Below are 18,077 nucleotides of genomic sequence, written 5' to 3'. Positions count from 1 at the left end.
GACAACAGTAGTATTTATGTTTGCAGGTTAGGTTTAAAGGAAATGGATGGCAGGTTCCATAAAGTTATTCGATCAGGTTTAACTGATGACCTTTCATCTGTATTAAATCATAATCATTCATTTCAGCTGTGTGCCATGTGCTCTCTTAGCTAGCACCTGCAGGTGTGAGCAGGTGCACAGTACGTGCTTCTTTATTTCACGTGGCCTCGTGCTGAGTTATATTTTAGCGAAGGAGCTACCGAGGCTACATTCCCGGTAGATGTGGTGTAGTGGTGGCCCAACTATTGGTACACGAAGGTCGCTCAATCTGTCAGTTCAAAGGATAGTCCAATAGAGCGTTATATTTTACATCCCGTCCCGTAAAGTAGTAATGTAGCATTTTCCGGAATTGTTCCGTCCCATCCCGTCCCGGAAAGTAGGTATGCCCTACGCTATTCATGTTACATACAGTCGATTGCAGAATTCTTGAAAAAAGTATGCCGTACCGTGAGTGTTTCCGTAAGCCTCCTTGTCAGTAAATTTTATTGTCCTTGCCACGGATTCAACAGCAATTGAACCACACTAATCTTTTTCCTCAATCCGGCTGATCCGGCGTCACTACAAATAGTTTCTAGCCCACGGAATGTTTACGGCACGGGAAGAGAAATTTCAACAATTCTGCAATCGACTGTACGAAACACATGTTACATACGCTACACGTGTTACATACCCTACCTGTGTTACATACGCTACGTATGTTACATGCATTACGTATGCAGGCCTACCAACCCTCACGGATTTACCGTGAGACTCACGATTTCACTACCAAGCTCAAGGTCTCACAAACAGTAGCTCTAAACTCACGGATTTTTAGTTAGGCGTACCGATTCTCACGGATCATCACCGTAAACTCACGATTTTTTTCACTTTCAAGCTCAGGCCAGAGTCAAACTGACTCTCAGAATGCCCTTTCCTAGCCTTTTCCAGTACTCAGGGGATTTCCCCGGGTACGTAATTCTGGTACAACTAATAGAGGCAAGATCACGTGATTATAAAGGCGGGCATTGTGGCAAGGATTCGTCTTCACCCTTCTATTTAATACCAATGCATTGGAGAGTATTTGGAGCAAGATCTGGAGTTGACTTTAAGCGATCAGAACTCTGATCAGAATACCAACCCTGAAGCACTTGGTAGGCACGTCACACAAAGCACCTGCTTTCCCAGCTGGGTTTGTAGCCTATACAAATGGTATGTACTTTTTGTCTGGAGTATTTTATTTGCTTTCAGCCTCTAGGATGAAATTTACACATCTCCGCTAAGTCATCACGTGATATTATAAGCACCTAGTGGCTTATATCAAGAATGTTCCATAGTCCAGTCACGTGTTACAACTTCACAGCACTGAATAAAAGAGTAACTGTTTCACTTTCAACACAGTGATTTCCGAGTAAGTACATTTAGCTAGCTGGTGAAATAAGACTCATGCACACATTTACTGCAGGTCTAGATATTCCATGCATAGATTAGTGATGCAAAACATGTTTTAAATGCTATATTGATGCCCATATAAAGTAGTGATGGGTGATACCAGGATTTTCAGAACGATACGATATTGACTAAAATTAACCGATATTGATACTTTTCGATACGATATTGTAACATTAATTTGCATGTAAAAAATTGCTAGTTTTCTCACATAATTTGATAGTAGATACTAGGTAAGTATGGCTATACACAATGGGGATTTCCCACCCGTGTACACAAGAGTAATAGTGATTAGAAAATTGCTGAAGGCATTGGAAAGCTACGATTAAGTATTAAATAAGCTGAAATACATTAATTCAGATCACGTGATGTATCGTATCAAAATATCAAATTCTGAAAAATCAGTATATCGATACTTTTCGATATCAGCAAAAAAAATCTAACGATACGATATAATATCGATGTATCGCCCAACACTAATATAAAGATGGGCATGTGTAAAGGTGTTGCATGGTAAAGGTGGCCTATCTGCCCATTGTATGGACATGGGGACTGCTGTGTCTGCCTATAATAATGTGCAGATGCAGTAGTTCATTCTGGATGTCAAGACCAAGTCTCAAGGTTTTTCTGTTTCCTAGGTTGGCAGGCCTGCGTATGTTACATTCCCTACGTATGTTACATACGCTACGTATGTTACATACGATACGTATGTTAAAGGTTCCAACAGCTATAGTACTGACATTACCAAAATGTTTGGCAGCTAAATATGAACACCATGCAGTCTTACTGTAGCATTGGTTAACTTCAAATGCTGGTTGTCTCCCCTTCATAACAGTACAAAGATGGGCCGAGGGTAGTTTTTATACATTATTCACAAACATAGCAGTGACTTTTAACTGAAGGGTTTTAGTACATGATATGAGCGTAATCAATGTATAAGCAATTACTAAGACTACTATTTCAAGCATAACATTCCAAACAGTCAACAATAGTCAAAGGTAATTAAACATGTAATGACGCACAACACTATGCTACTGAAGTTCCATATAGGGTATGAATATATACATTAAGAAACTCTTCTATGGTTTGTGGTTGTGTAAAGGCTAAGTAGATGATACAAATACAAGGATGAGGCATCATGTACATGGACATACTTCATGTACATCAAATAAGACATGTAAGGTTGGATATCTCATGTATGACACATACATGAGACACATATTACAAAGGTTTACACTAAGACTCTTCCGTAAAAATGCTTTTCATCACATAAGATATTTCTATGATAGTTCTATGGGGACAATTTGCATCACTTATGGGGGGATCCCTACCATACAGTACTATCATACTGTATGAGCTGGTAGTACTGTATGATACTTTAAAATTTGCCATACAGTTTCTGCAACCACAGTGCTATATATATGATGGCAGTGCTACGTATACTGGTGACCACAGTGCTATATCGAGGTAGTTATAGCAGTGTGCGTGGGCAGAAGACGATTAGTTATGCAGCACCTAAGCCTATAATCAAGATTGCAAGGATGACTAACTGGAGAAGAAAACACGAGCCAGAGGAAAAAGCACTTCAGAGGTATGTCCAGAGTGAAGTCAATTGTTTCACTGACGGCTGATTGGTGAGTCCTAAATAGCTTTGTGCATGTTTCACTTGAGTTTCAGCTCAAACTTGGAAGTTCTTTAAATCAGTTACTTCAGTTGCTCATGCTATAATTATTATGGAAAATATAGTACTAAAATAGTGGTCTCAGGACATAATATAGCACTTGGATTTTATATTTGTTTCTAGCCCACTCTTTTATGTGATAAATTTTTCATATAGCACTCACAGCAGTGCTTTAACTAATACAAATATACCATTTGTTAGTGAACTGAACAGATACAAAGAATTAATTGTCTATATCATTAAAGTTATACATAATTTGTTTAATAAATAAAATGTACCACAAGACAAGGATACAATTATGAATATACAAGCATGCAAGTGTATATCATACATAAAATAATTATAATACTTAAAAACTGACAATTTTAAAAAGAATATGTAGCTGTGCTGTATTACATTGTAAAACACTAAAAATATTGCGGTAGCTACTCTGAAATAAATTGATTCCAGGTAGCCTAAGGGTATACATTTAAACAAGTTCTGGAGTTGAAGTTACAACTTTTAAGCCAACTTCTACCTTGAGTTTCTATTTCACTCAATAGTGAAGTATTGTACATGATACATCATCCTGTAACCATGTGCTGATAATCTTACACAATGTTTGCTTTGCTGTCTGGAGTGGGTGTCATCCAAACTGTTAGCCATTATTTGTAGGTAGATCAGTATTGAAGATGGTTGGCTAATTTCATGAGAGTCTAGATCTGAATTGTTCTGTATGAACAAATAATTCTGCAGCTGATGTTTTAGTGACATGGCTAAGGTGAAATCCTTGCATTCACTAGAAAACTAGCTGTTGAAATGTTAATTTTAGTATCATTCTATTTAATGGATTTTCTGTAATAACTGTAATGTTTAATGTATCATTCAGTATTAAAGCAATTCTCTGTGTTTTATTAACTACCAGACCACCATGACTGCTTGATTATGATCAGCTGTTCTAGACTGAGCCATGTAGCTGAAAACGACAACAATAAAGACTTTCAAGAGGAACATGCTTCACCAATAAAAGTTAGTTGCTATCCAAGGACTTAATCAAGACTTATGGTAGTGAGTCGCGAGGCCAAGAAGCACAAAGCGCGCGCCCACAAAATTAATTAATAAACACGCGACCTCTACTGTGATCAAGTCAAGACTCACGGTAGTGAGTCGCGAGGCCAAGAAGCACAAAAGCGCGCGCCCACAAAATTTTAATAAATTAATAAACACGCAACCGCTACTGTGAGTCATTTACATGAGGGATCTATTACGCAATCTTTTAAAATCAAGACTCACGGTAGTGAGTCGCGAGGCCAAGAAGCACAAAAGCGCGCACCCACAAAAGCCCACAAAATTTTAATAAATTAATAAACACGCGACCACTATCAAGACTCACGGTAGTGATCATCAAGACTCACGGTAGCGAGTCGTGAGGCCAAGAAGCACAAAAGTGCGCACCCACAAAATTTTAATAAATTAATAAACATGCGACCACTACTGTGAGTCATTTACATGAGGGATTTATTACGCAATCTTTTAAAATCCGCATGGCGAAATCTCAGGCTTACTAAAAGATTCCACCTCGAAACCAGGGGCATGTAACCTTTGTATAATGAGTAACTACCACATGAAAAGTCAGGCAAATTGTTGGAATAGTTTCTTCCATTGCCCACCCATTTACCATGCGTTAATTAAATTATTAATTATTTATTCAAATGTGCATCGTTCTTTTTTTCATTTTCTTCGTCATCGCATCCCATTGAAGCGATTTTCTTTCAACCATGAAGTCGTATTGTAAAAAGGCTGTGGCTATTAGGGGCTACACAATGTATCTGTACATTTAGTTTTTCGCTAAAAGTTGTTTGTTAGTTTATGAGATCGCTTTGTGCTCTTTGAAGATTCAAACTTGCCGCCATGACATCGAGGTGTGGGTGCCCGCCTCATTTCCCAAACCCAAACAGTGTGGAAGTGGGTAAGGTCATTAGCCATAGCGAGCTGGCCGATTTGATAGACACTGTGCTGTCAACTCTTGGTTTAATTGGTCACTGATTTGTTTTAATTTCGCCACGGTATGCCTCCACTGACTCGTCGGCGTGACCTGACTCCGGCCCATGCAGGGCTGTACATAGCTAGCTATAGCCAGCTGTTTCATACCCGCTGTAGTGATACAGTTGAAGTAATTTACTGCTACATTACCCGTGCACGTCTCTAATTCCGCCCCAGCCCTTCAGTGCCTGTGAAACTTCAGTGTTGACTTAAAAAGCCATGCAGCACCAGCGTATCACCTTTCAGTCACAGCACTTCGTAGACCCTCATGCAACCACCCACAATTATAGAAACTCTTTAATGATAGCATGATATATTGTAATAGTAAACATTTACATTATGATAATCCCATAAAAAAAATAAAAAAAATAACTACAATAGCACAAGAAGCCAGATACACTAGTGTTTGGCTATGAAGTACCATCAAGAGTTCATAATATAGTAGTGGGGTCTTGGTACCACATATTATTTTTTCTTCACCATTTGCGTGATTTGTCCATTGACCATAAACTCACCCGTAAACAGTCACAACATCAGTATCCACCCTGCATATACAGAAAGGGATACAGTATGGTAAGGCACAGCTAACTAAAAACGTGTAATCATAGTCAGACTAACATGTTAACAAACGCTATGATTATTGTTAAAGTGAGCATCCAACATAGTCATTCCCAAGATGTATTCAGCATACTGCAGCAATTGATGACCAATTTTGGAATATATTACTTGACTTCTTTTGTGGTTCTCACCTACATTGTTGACATAACAATATTTGTTGCTAGGAGACATATAAACTAGGAGGGACTCATGGTTATAGCATAATGGTAAACAAGTTACAACAGCAAAGGAAATTTTAGCAGTGATTGGATAGTTGATTGATAAAAGTAGAAGACAATTTGTAGTTTTTCCAGTCCTGATTATTTGCGGATAAGCACATTAGCTGAAAAAAGCAAGACAGACTAAATTTCAACACAAGGTTTATGATGCAAACCCATTATGCACCTACCAATGTGTTACCCTTCCACTCCCCTTGGATGTAAGTGGTGCTTTACAAGGCGAATTGACATGAAACTGCTGCTTCACTATGGGGCATTTGACAATCATTCATTAAGCACCCAAGTATTTTTTCTACGCTGTCAAATCCCCCACAACTGGAGCCAATGGTGGGGATTTAACACAATAGGTTTGTCCTACCATGGGGCATTTAACATTCGGTTGTGCCCACTATAGCCCTATATATGCCCGAAGGGGGGGGTTAGTAGGGAAATATGTTGATATGTGCATTATATATAATATGGTGCATCTACTGACTAAGCCTGTACCTTGCAGGCCTAAGCATGTTCCTCTCCTGTTTTGAAAAATAATCTTATTGCCTGCCCCTAACTGGAGTTTGCCTAACACCTTCAACATCACAACAGCTATCTAAAATGGTTAATTTAGCTTTGACCATTGGTAAACTGCAACACTCAACAATTATATCAGAGTATACATAACTCTATATATATATATCTGCCCAGTTACTATATAGTAGGGTCCATGGTTGTCTCAGATCTGCACATATTATCATCACATCAATCGATTGATGCATAGTAATTATGGTATACTGTATGTACGCATTGAGTTGAGCCCTCAAAAATATTAACTTATTAGTTTTGTAGTATTGACTTACTTGCTAATCATTCAAATGCCTGACACATTATTTATAGCCAAAGATTTCATCATACATTAGGGGAAGCCATAAAAGTATATAGTCTTATTGCCATTCCTGAACTGTTGATGGAAGCATTTGTCTGCTCTTGACAACTTTGTTGTCATCACCAACCATCTGGTTGGTTGAAATGTTGAGAAAAAATCTTTCATTTTTAGCTGTTTTCTCACTAGGGTTCAGCTCAACTTGTTCGCAGTCTGACCCACACAGCTGCTAGAACAAGCCAGCTACAAGGATCTGGCCTACAAAAGCATATACATGTAATCCCAGGAAGCTACTATGGCGTGGCCCATGGGGGATTCCTGTCTAAAATTATGACGGTAGTTATATATCCGTTTACAATGACTTATACACAAACTTACTCGGAAATTCACTGGGAGAATAATAATGTGATGAATTCAGCGCCTTCATGTCGAGTCCATTCCGAGGCATACATTCAGCTAGTCTCGCCATTCAACAGCAACTCGCAGCCGATTCGCCTCCACTTGTTACGCACACAGACTATAGTTATATCACCAATCCACTGCTTCAGGAAGAAACATTAAGATGGTAGCCTCAACTTTGTCACTATCCCTCACACTATCCCCGGTTCTTATTTTCACATGAACATCGCGCAAAATATCACGTGAGTCCTTGAGGGAAATTTGAACGGTTTTGAATGAGTTTTCTCTTAGCAAGTCACTTTTAGTAGTGCTTCTAAACACTGAACTTGAAGCTTTTGCTACTGATTTAACTAGCTAATCTCATACTGAAGCTGTTACAGGGCCGGAGGAGGGAAAATTGAGTTGGTCAGGTCATTGACTATAATGTTGAAATTGCTACTATATACATGCCAATGAGAGAGGAGCTGTTGCACAGTGTGCGAAGCATACTCTGCGAAGTGTGAAGCATGAGCATTCTAGGGGGTCTGGGGGCATGCCCCACAGGAAATTTTTGAAAATTAGACACTCAGATATGCAATTTTAATGATATTTCACTGCTAGTTAGTTATATAAATATGTTCAAGCCTATCTGTTGTTATTCAGACTTTCTAATTGTAGACCTGACATACAGGGGACACAGCATGAAACTTGCTGTATGGTTCATTTAGTTATAGCTAGCAATTAGAAGTTCAAGGGGGGTCTGGGGGTGCAACCCCCAGGAGCTGCAGAACTTTTGCAATTTAAAGGCTTGAAAATGCCTTAAAATTTAAAATTGATGCAAATTTTAAAGTAAAACTAGCTGGCTACTTGCAACTTTCCCCCCAAATTTCACAGGGCACCCATGCAGCATGGCCCCCTTTAGCTAGGATATAATTACTATACAGTGGATTCACATAGCTACAATGAAAAGCTACACAGCTACAAAAATACAGTATACTACTATACTGGTTTGTATGAGGTGAACGGATCATCACGTAAATATACTGGTGGACAGTCACGAGATCAATCAGTATTCCAAAATGGGTTTCGTTACTTTCACATCGTTTGATGCCCCACATAAAATTACGTAACAACATTGCGTTAGAGGCGCTTTAATAAAATAATTATTAAGCACTGACTGAGACACGCGAGGACACGCTTTATCAAACCAGATATATAGAATCTAATGGGGAGAGGTAACAGCAGCCAGCTAGTGTTCTGTGACTAAGGGGTCTGCCAGAATAACAGAGGTAATTATAAATAATGTATGCAGCAGTATGTATCACATCACCACCAAGATCACTTTAATATGCCTGGTTGTAATGTTTTATGCTGCAATGCCGCTATTAATGCTATGAACAGAACTCTTAACACAGACATGGTAACAATTTCCTTCACTCCAGATATACTTCAACCTGCCTTGGTCAAAGTAAGGGCAGAGGCTCAGATTGTCCCATGCAGTTGCAGTGGTGTTGATGGTTTTGCAGCAGTGTTCGTAGTTGAAGTATTCTTTACTAGAGGAATAGCATAACTGTAGCTAATGGATAATACTGTAGCCTCTTTCCCAAGGGTCTGAAACTCACATAATCTTACAATTTCTGAAACAGTTTTTGTTACTTTCACATTGTTTGATGCACCTCTACATACCATTATGTAACAACACTACATTATAGGCACATTGATAAAGCACTGAGACATGTCAAACTCAATAGGTGACAGCAGCCAGTCTTGTGATGACTGAAGATGATGTACAACTAATTGGTCTGCCAGGATAACAGAGGTATGTATGCATTATGTATCACATCACCTCTGTTACCTTCCATTATCCTTGAGTGTACTGTTTTAAAAATGCTATGAACAGAATTCTTAGCACAAGCATGGTGATAATTTACTTCAGGGATATTTCAACCTACTGGTGACCATCTTTTAATAGGGACCTAGTGTACATTTGTTTCACTGGGGTGTCACACAAGCACTCACTATTGGATGATCTGCGTCAAAGACAAAATTTACCTTAGCCTTTGGCTTACAGCTTTTGACCTGACTTGAATGCATCTTCCTGAAATTTTGTCTGCTGTTTTAGGCTTAATTGTTAGGTTTTCATCCCTGGCCACATCCAATGTGGCCATTTAGCATTTTTAAAAGTTAGTATAACTAGCTATAGTAAACCAAGAAAGCTGCTGTCTGGGCCATGTGAGCCAGCTAGATATAAATCCGTACACCTTCATTGTTACTTTAAGTGTTGAAACTATTTAGGTTTATTATATCCATTTACCAAACACACCAGTCCTGTGCTTTAAAATTTCTTAATACATCCTATCTATATAACCAGGGCAGTAGGACAAGACCACGTGAATGTGTAATAATGTTGCACAAGTACTTAAAGTATTTCATGTGAACTGAATAGACCCTGTACAAAAAGTAGAGGAAGGGGCTTGATACATATTTTGCTCTATTTAGTTTGTTGCTTACAATGGTGTGATTCATGATTGGAAAGATGCTGCTGTTATGGCAAGGGCTAAAAAGGGGGGCTAGTTGTGGCCAAAAAGCTAGTTGTAAATGACTGTTGGCTAGTTGCAAATGGTGATTGGGCTAGTTCTAAAATTTAGACAAAATAGCCAGGTTTACTACAGGAAAGTATACTTACGTATTGTACCTCTTAACTCTTACAATTTACCACAGGGATTTGACTAAAAGTCTAAAGATACATCTTGAGATAGCCATTTTCAAAAATTTTCTATTTCATGGTCTACCACTCTGATTAAAAATTACCTTACTAGTTTTAATTTCTTTCTTACAGTTTACTATATAAACTGAAAATCAACACATTCATCAAATCAATGCTTTCATGCACATAATTATATACATAGTTATTTTGTCCCTTCAGCTTGCTAATTATTTCCAGATCTCACTCATTCTCTAAAATCATTTCCAGGTTCAATCATGACACACTTATGTTTCAAAATTCTTGGGGAGTATGCCCAGACCCCTAGAAATCCCTCTTTACTGCCACTTTGTCTCATGACTTTCATGTCAACAGTAACAGTAGGCATCAATGATTACAATACAATCGTTGTTGTATGATCTATTACTTTCAACAGGTAGTATGACTATGGTTTAATAAAATATTTTTGTTAGTGCTTTGTAGTGCCCGTGATCTTGTCTTACCCCCCTGATCTACAACTGTGAAAGATACATCATTGAAATCACAGTGAAATTGTTACAGAGCTTTGAAACATTTTAAGTTTTTCTATTTCGTAAGTTTTAATATTTATTTATAGGTAACTCTGAGTTTTAACACTTCTTCCCATCTCCCACTGTAGTGATATTTTGTAGTCTTGACTGTTGACTGTGAGTTTGACCACAATCACAGATTGAGATTGACTTAGTAAGTGATACGTGATACCCCTAGTGTTTTGTTTTATAAGCCTAGCACTACAATTAAACAGGTTATTCTGAAGTCACAGTCTAACCCCCTCCACCATACTCCAAATAACCCACACCCTGTTTGCCCATTGTAATCTATAACATCTGGGTTTTGCACCACTAGCAACTGTAGTAAGCTATCTATCATTGTTACCAAATAACCAACAACATACTTAGTAACCATAGATACAAGACAATAACCATATGTAAGTCCAGGAGCACGACTACCTGAAAACTTACATTCATAAGTGAATAGAATATAATGAAAGACTAAATACAACAATGGAGAGTGAGGGCTAGCAACAAGAAATCAAAACATAAAAATTTTGAACCATCCAGCACCAAGATGATTCAGGGAAAAACCCACTGGGTTTTACCCACATACGCATGTTACGCACATCAATAATGTCATCAGTAATGACTGAGTTTCTTTCTGTAGCTATGTATGTGTTCACTTCTTCATTTTAATGACAGTAGTGACTTTCCATGTAGAATTCTGCCGTTCTCCTAATACAAATGTCATTTTGCAAAGTTTTTTTTAGACATACTCTGTAAAATGAAATACAATAGTTATTAAATAATAATAATAATAATAATTGTTTTGTTTGTTTTTGTTAATGCAGGTAGCAATGATGTCATCATCTAATTGTGGATCAGTCATGACTACTCGCACAGCAGGTGAAATTGGCCAGTATCTCCTCATATTGTACATAGAACTCTATCATCAAGGGTGACTTTTTTGCTGAAGAGCTGCAGCATTTGCAATAGTGTGATGCTACACTGTGGTACATCACTCAATAACTTTTTGTTCCAAGTTTTATGTACATGCTGTAACTGATCATATTATCGTTGTTTAAATATCACATCTTTTTATTTACAAATAACTAACCCTTTGTTATCACATCTTTATAGTAGATTCAATATTACCGTAACTTCTTTCTGTAACAGAACATGTATGTTACCTCTATTACATTCAGATGGTAGCCCTAATAATATATGAATGGAATGTGGCTTATTCGTAGTAATGCTTGACCTGCTAAAACACCCTGAAGCTTTTATTTCAAATGTCCTATGTGGTCTGACAATTTCACTGTTTTATATGTACTAGGAAACACACCATTTGGTCTTCTTTTCTGAATTTGGAACCAAACCATTATGTCTTTATTTATTTATTATACTGGACAGTCTGTAATTATTGATGCATCCAGTGGGGGGAGGGGGAATGCATAATCAATAGAGACACTAACAATAATGGTCATGTAAGTTTAGACAGTTCAAGAGTGTCATTATCTACAACTTCATAATTATCATTTGTACACTCAGTCAGATTGTTATCACCAGGAACTTGTCGCTTCTCCAACAGAGGGGACATTACTTGTTCTAAGTATGATTTCACCATTAAGTATTATTCATAACCTTTCCGTAGTTGACTCTCCAACAAACCCCATACATATTCACTGTACACAGAATCACAACTGCACTTTACCTTTGATTTAAACCCCTGGGTTACCATACATGAATTGGATCACTTCATCTGAAGCCTATACGTACTTAATGTCCCTAGCAGTGCAAAACACGCTGTGCTGTACATGATACGAAAGCAATGGATTTTTAAACAACATTTCAGTCTAATAAATACAGTAGTTACAGTTGTACAGGAGCAACTTTACATAGTAATAGCATGTTTCAAGCCTTTAGTGAAGGGGGAAAGGGTCCTGATGTAGGGAAAGAGAATAGTGCACGTGCTGAATTGTCGCTGTTCAATATAGTGCAGACCAACTAAATAAATTACTTCACACTTGGACACGCTGACATGGTCCACATTCTGTGGGTATGCCTTACGATGACAGTGTACAGGACAAAGTTCTTGTAAACAATTCCAATTTAGTACATACTGTAACAGTATAGCTGGTATTTTGAAGGCACACACATGCATGTTGCTGTACCTTAATTTGTTTGCTACTGATTATGGAGGATGATTTGATGCCTACCAACTGAGGCGATTCACTTGGTTTGTCTTTTAACTCAGACTCTACTGATTGTGTGCAGTGTAACACCATTTTGCAGTAAATGTACTTGAAATTTAACTGTTAGACTGGAGTGTTCAATTATATCTAATCACGAGCAAGAGTTGAACTTGCACAAGCTGGATAACAAATGGCAGAAATGATAACCCTCTTGAGTTTACTTAATATTGGGACAGTCTGTATTAATATATTGCAGGTCCCTATGGTGAATGGGTGAATCCCCAAATTCCCTGTATCCCACCAGTCCCAACATAAGCAACCCATTGTGTTTATGTTATGAAGTAACAGCTGCTCGTGCCTAATTGTATAAAATAACAAAGGTTATCTGCACGCACAACATGGGGCAGGGTACAAAACCTTGCATGAGACTGTACTATCAGCAAAGATTGCAAACGTAATTTAATGCCAATATTTCTGTATTAACTAATTCAATGAAATATTAAAAATTAATTTAAGGTGTTTAATCAAGCAATACAGCTACTCAACCTATACAGCACTGTGCATGACAATAAATTGATTTCAGTGGCTGCTTTGAGCTTCAGTAATGGTGGAGTAATATATAACATACACCTGTAGAATGGCATGACCCACACACTATAGCTAACTGTCACAAATGAAAGGCAGACAGTGCTGCACAGATGATTAGGTATGCAGATATTTAACAAAGTTTTACAGATACAACAGGAAGTACTGACGAAAGAAAAATTTGAAGAATTCACAACGCTTTGACGAAAAGCAAAAAATAACAGGTCTAAACACTGACTTTTGAGGTGCTTATTGGACAAATTAACCAATTTGTCAAATTTTACTTTTGTAAAAATTTTCCTGTTGTAAATTTACAGTTAATATTGTTTCAGAAATTGTATTATAGTATTATCCATTAGCTACGTAGTTATGCTCACAGGCAATTCTAAGGGGAAGGGGGGGACGATTCTGTAGGTCTAGTTCAACTACCAACACTGCAAAACCATCAACACCACTGCAACTGCATGGGACAATCTAAGCCTTTGCCCCTCTACTATAATTGACCAAGGCAAGTTGAAATATATCTGGACTAAAGGAATTATCACCATGTCTATGTTAAGAATTCTGTTCATAGCATTGTAGCATAAAACATTACAACCAGGCAAACAGTGGTGATCTTGGTGGTGATGTGATACATACTCATGCATACATAACTCACTTCTGTTATCCTTAGTAGCACGTCATCACAGGCCACTGGCTGCTGTCACCTCTCCCCAGAATCGAGGTTTGATAAAGCGTGTCAGTGTGCTTAATAATTATTATTTTATAAAAGCGCCTATAGCGCAGTGTTGTTACGTAATTTTACGTAGGGAATCAAACGATGTGAAAGTAACGAAACCCATTCGAGAATGGCGCGATGTGGGTGAGACTGACAGTTTGCTCAGTATCTCGACAGGACAAGTGGGTAGTTGAAGAGGAGTGATTTCTACTCAACATCTCATCCAGATGGCTACCATGTACAGTGGCGGATCCAGGATGGGGCATTTGGGGCAAATGCCCCCCCCCCCCCCCCTTCAAGAAATTGCATTCAAGATCGAGATACTCTAATAGAGCAGTCAATTACTCTAATAAAGCAGTCACAATGTTCATGAGGCAGTGTAGCTTACCTATGAAGCTACAAATAGGATTTTATTTTACATAACAGACGTGATATAGTTGGTAAGGATAACTAGCTATTGTTGTTGTGACCTTTTTTTTTTTTTTTGGTCTTCAACTGGTTTTCAGCAAGTTTTTTTTGGTCTTCAACTGTTTTTCAGAAAGGTGCCCCCCCTCTTTCGAAACTCTGGATCCGCCCCTGATGTAATGTGTGAGTGTACAGCTTCTTGCCGCGGAATGAGTCATCTGGTTTGTCACTGCCAGCCCTTCGCCCAGTAAAAGAAGCCAAGAGAAACAAGCCAAGGAACGCTAATGATTATTTTATAAAGATTGAATTGTGATATAAATGTGCTGGTTTAGAATCAAAGAAGGCACCTGCCTTACACGTGATAAATGCGAACTGTCAGCACACGTGATACTGTATGTAGAACCCACAATCATTTCTGTACAAAACGATACGAATGCTTTGCTGTACTGTAAGGTAATTGGAGGTACTATACGTGTAGTTCTGTGCTATAGTTAGGCTGAGAAACTACTCGTATCATGTATTTTCAATAACATCTGTAAAATGTACGTAGCTACATGTAGATGTGATCGTCCAAAGATTGCATGAGAGTAATGTAGTTCGAGCTGGTCAGCTAGTTGGTTCAACTCCAGATAAAATATATTACACTGCATTGTTACCAAAATTAATTTAACTAAAAATTTACAATTGGTTTCTACTTGGCCATCTTTTTGCACTGTATCAGTATTAAAATAAAAAGATGGCCAAGTAGAAACCAATTGTAAATTTTTAGTTAAATTAATTTTGGCAACAATGCAGTGTAATATCTTTTATCATCTCAGTAGTATTGTTTATATTGCAAGCACACATGTACAGCTAGCTGGATGTGATAATGTGAAGCATACAGAAAATGAATGCATAAAAGTACCTATACTGTAAATGCTTTCTTGGCCAGATTTTGATATCATGTCTTTTGGTTGTAGTTACTCCATGAACATGTACTTGTGCATTCTTGGCCTAGCCTTTTTTTACAGCTGGGCTGTTTTTGGCACAGGATTACAATTACATAATGGGTAATTAAATAATCATCAATTATCCTAGCAACAGTAGTTTTCAAAGGAAGTACAGCGTAACAATTTCCACCAATAATTCCTTAGTGAGAACTCACAAAGGATGCAAACATGAGCAATTTAAAGATTCCCATATATGTATGTATTTGAATACAATAATTAGGGTCTATAGATAGTGGGTAGCATGATATAGAACTGTTTGATACGCAGTATAGAAGAATTGTGGGATATGTATTATCATGTTAATGGTCAAATGCAATTATGTATTTATGAAGTATGTTCGGAATGTTACCTAAATGTGTGCATCTACACAACAGCAAACAAATACCATTGATGCTTTGCTCTTAAATACTTAAAAAGTACATACAATGTATGTAGCATACTAAAGCCAAGCGTGGGTGGCTATGTGTGGGCCATTCCCCCATGCACGACACATTGTGATTGTTTCTGTGATGCACTTCTCTAGTGAAGAATAGTGTTAACTACTTATGTATGTATGGTTAAACCATTAGTGCTAAATTTTCACAATGCAAGTCAGCTTAAAACTGGCACTAGTTTACAATAGGACTGGTAGCAGCAATGTCTTGGCCAATAAAATTATCTAGGCATAAAATAGCTATACACTTGCCACAACCTGACACGATGTCAGAAGTCTTCTCAATAATAGCCCTGACTGCCATGAGGTGCTGTAGCCATGAGGGCTGTACTGGATTAAAGAGTGCTCAAATAAAATATTGTATAGCAAGTTTTTTTTTTCTGAGGGAGATTTTTTGCAATTTTAGCAAATTGGCAGTTTTCCATGAATATTTTCCTCCTCAAAATTTGCAGCTCAATCAAAATGGCATTATTTGAATATTATAACTGCACAAAAGATCCTGAAGAAGTGAAAATTCCTCCTTCAAAATTTTGGATGGTGGCCACTCCAGCTACTCCGTTTTTGACAGAGTAGTTCACCCATTTAAATTTTGTGCTGAATTACTCGTGGATGGCTTACATGGCTCTGATCTTAGGAACACACGCGACCAGTATTGCAGTGCTGCCACGAGTAGTTTATGACACATGCATGACATATTGTCAGATGTGACATGACTGCATGGCAAACACAACATGGCTGCATGGCATATGATGCATGGTTACATGGTACTACACATTGTAAATGGACTTTACTGTATTTGGAGCTCTTGTTTTGGCTGCTTGTCAATTTAACGTGTTCATGCATTATATGACAATTCTGTACTTTCCATCCCATTACAATGCTTAGGGGAAATAATGATTAATTTTAATAGGTATCCAGAGGGTTTAGGCTTCATTAAACATAATTGAAAAATTGTTCCATCATAAATGATGTAGTCATGCTACTCCATAATTTTAGCAATTTAACTAGGGGCTGTGTGTTGGAACTACTAATGGTGTTTACATCATTGATGGGTTTCCAGCTACGTACTTCCATATAGACAAGTTGTCCATGACAAATGTTGTCATCAGGTAGTGTCATCTGCATGAGATGTGGTTGAACACTTCTAGTCTGTTGAAAGGTTTACAACATTTTGTTGCTTTAGAAACCATGTATATGTGGCCAGTGTTTCCTTTCTCAGTGTGCTTTGTAAATTAGAACTGGCTTTAAAAATAGCATTCACATTCCTGCACTTCTTTGCACTGGTGATATATTATGGTTTTCAGGGTTACATTTCAGAAAGTTCTCTGACAATTTATGTAGCTTTAGCACTTGAATGTACACATGACTTCCAACAGTTTTACTGGCCATCTACCTACGTACGTACATACATATGAAGCTACACACAATAAACTATGTACATGCTAAATTTAATACATTTGTTAATTAAAACTTTTAGAAAATAAATATCTTACTTTTGCTAAACAATATAACAATGTGAGGTATACTACTTCACAACCACATGATCTGCTTTTGAGCTAAATAGTGAAGTGGGATATCATATTGTACAGGTACATGATCCTGTATCCATCTGATGATGATCTTACACACTAGCTACTGCTAATCAAAACATTGGCTAAGGTGTGTAGGGATATCAGCAAGGTTTCCAACCTTCTGAAAAGTTAGAATTTAAATTGTGCTATTTGAACAAATAATTCTACATGTGACGTTCAAGTGATATGGCTAAGGTGGAATTCTTGCAGTCATAAGAGAATTCACCGATTAGCACATTCATTATCATTTTATTGACAGTGTTTGTGTGAATGTCACTACCTTTATTGTTATATACGTAGGCTTTTAAAAATATCATTTTCTGAATTGTATTGGCTGTATAGTACATATGTAGCAATTAATTTAGCTATCTCCCTCTTCAGCTGAAAGTAGGGCTGTGCAATAACAGTAAAACCTATATCTCAATAAGTGACAACCATTTTATCTCGATAATCGATATAATAATATATTATTATTATCTTGACAATGGAGTAATATCATGGCACTGCTTAGTATGAAATTTACATACGTATTTGTTGACTTGATGTCATGTATTGCTCAATTAACTTAGTAATTTTCTCACTGCCTCACTAATTAGACACTTTTCCACAAGCTTTCCATCACTGTTGTTGATATACAATAGATTATGGGGATATACTGTTATCTCGATAAGTAAAATTGTTATCTCAATTACAATAAGTCATTTAGC

General features: G+C 37.5%; 1 long non-coding RNA gene across 1 annotated transcript; it reads right to left on the bottom strand.

Annotated features, from left to right (window-relative positions):
* Positions 1 to 11,296: 11,296 nt before the first annotated feature.
* On the bottom strand, positions 11,297 to 14,075 carry LOC136269155 (uncharacterized). The gene is made up of 3 exons (XR_010707234.1): positions 13,913 to 14,075; positions 11,592 to 11,641; positions 11,297 to 11,536 (listed from the first exon to the last, which is right to left on the bottom strand). It is a non-coding gene; the product is annotated as an uncharacterized lncRNA (long non-coding RNA).
* Positions 14,076 to 18,077: the final 4,002 nt, after the last annotated feature.

This window comes from Dysidea avara, chromosome 10 (assembly GCF_963678975.1).
Source record: "Dysidea avara chromosome 10, odDysAvar1.4, whole genome shotgun sequence".
In the NCBI taxonomy this organism is placed as follows: domain Eukaryota; kingdom Metazoa; phylum Porifera; class Demospongiae; order Dictyoceratida; family Dysideidae; genus Dysidea; species Dysidea avara.
This window is presented reverse-complemented; position numbering and strand designations above follow the sequence as displayed.